The 2,103-nt window shown below is 40.8% G+C and overlaps 1 non-coding gene across 1 annotated transcript; it reads right to left on the bottom strand.

Moving 5' to 3' along the window:
- Nucleotides 1–369: 369 nt before the first annotated feature.
- On the bottom strand, nucleotides 370–454 carry TRNAQ-UUG. The gene has a single exon. It is a non-coding gene; the product is annotated as a tRNA-Gln (tRNA).
- Nucleotides 455–2,103: the final 1,649 nt, after the last annotated feature.

Below are 2,103 nucleotides of genomic sequence, written 5' to 3' on the forward strand. Positions count from 1 at the left end.
AATAAATTTATTTATAAATAAAATTTAATAGATACATTAAATGACCAAAACAATATCACTATTATGGACAACTGATAGAATTTGGGCAATATCCTTATAGATATCTCTCATATATGTATTTTGTATAGTATAGCTTATATATAACAAGGTATAGCATAATATATAAATATATGATGGAAAATATTTTATATAAGTGCATATAAACACATTTTACATCTATGAGATTTTTGCCCACTTACTTTTTTTAAATTTTTTAATGTTTTATTTATTTCTGAGAGAGAGAGACAGCATGAACAGGGGAGGGTCAGAGAGAGAGGGAGACACAGAATCCAAAACAGGCTTCAGGCTCTGTGCTGGCTGTCAGCCCAGAGCCTGAGGTGGGGCTCGAACCCACGAACCGTAAGATCATGACCTGAGTCAAAGTCAGACGCTTAACCGACTGAGCCACTCAGGTGCTCCATTGCCCACTTACTTTCTACTGTGAGTGAAACCATGATCCCTCATCATTTATGGGATTTCTTTCTTCCACAGTTCCGGAAAAGGTGTGTGTGGGCATGATTTAAAATCCCTGGAAGCCTTCTTTAGGAGGACAAAATGGTTGGAAATCATTGAGGAAAACCTCACTCAGAATTGGTAAGTAAAGTCTCTCTCTCAAGGGACAATTAATGCAAATTTATAGAAATTTTTTTTCCCAAGAGTTTGCAGAAAAGCAGCTCATCACCAAAGGGAGATTCCCCTGTGAGAAAAGAGTGCACAGTTCCAGGCATTCATAGTTCTGGCCCGCGCAGGATCCCAGATGAGAGGTCAACACTGTCTCTCACGCTGTGTGCAGCTGTTTTCAGTAACTCTTGTGCGAGGCAGTGTACTGTGGTGACTTCCCCCTGGAAGTGGAAGCCACGCTGACCCATTCCTTTTCCACATACCCCAACATGCTCCCAATTTCCTTGGATTATTCAGAGGTATTGAAGAGCCTTTTAACAGAGACTGTGAATTTTCTACAGTTAAGATATGTGGGAACTTGAGCAGTGAATTGGGTAAAATATAAGAGATGGGACCCTATTTGTTCCCCACGTTACTACACCACTCTCTTCTGGATACAAACAGGAGGAGTTACAAAGAAATAGAGCAGGAAACATAGATAGTGGTCTAGATATTGCCACAGCTGCTGCTTTGTTCAACTCCATTTTATGGCCTTCATCATGGTGGCTGTAGCTCACAGTGGCCCTGAGAAGGTATAGGACTTAACTGTATCTGATTCTGCAACTTGCTGTTAGAGAAATGATAGTATATGTGGAAATATTTTATTGTGTTTAAAGGTCTCAGAGTACTATATTGTATAAAATCACTATAATTTACCTAATCAATTCGTTATTGGTATGTTACAATCTACTACTTTCCCATCCAGCAATGCTCTAATGAGTATCCTTTTACATATATCCTTGTGTATTTTCCACTTACTTACTTCAGATAAATACCTTGGAAAGGACTTGATGGATAAAAAGCAATTCACATTTGGGGCGCCTGGGTGGCTTAGTCGGTTAAGCGTCCGACTTTCGCTTGGGTCATGATCTTGCGGTTCGTGGGTTCGAGCCCCGCGTCGGGCTCTGTGCTGACTGCCAGCTCGGAGCCTGGAGCCTGTTTCAGTCTGTGACTCCCTCTCTCTCTGACCCTCCCCTGCTCACGCTGTCTCTCTCTCTCTCCTAGAAATAAATAAAACATTAAAAAAAAAAAAAAGCAATTCACATTTAAAACAGATACATATTTCTCCTCCCCTGCTTCAGATGTTCAGTACCTCATGTTCAAATGAAAAAGAAGTATTGGGCTGATTTGTTGTTTGTTTCTTTTGTTAATATTATGGCCAAGTTTTGCATGTCCCCTCATTCAGGCCAGTTCTCTTCATGTGTCCATCTGCCTAGGAATCGTGATGGGGAGGGAGTTTGGTGGCTGTTGCAGACACTAGAAAGTTGTTCACCAACACTTCTTCCTCCTGGGCACCCATCTAGACACCACATTCCCCATCCTAACTTGCAATTAATTTTGATCATAGAATTGAGCTCTGGATAGCAAAAGGAGAAGCAAAAGGAGAGGAATCATTTTGAGGCC

This window comes from Hyaena hyaena, unplaced genomic scaffold (assembly GCF_003009895.1).
Source record: "Hyaena hyaena isolate Hyena2069 unplaced genomic scaffold, ASM300989v1 scaffold_107, whole genome shotgun sequence".
Classification (NCBI taxonomy): Eukaryota; Metazoa; Chordata; class Mammalia; order Carnivora; family Hyaenidae; genus Hyaena; species Hyaena hyaena.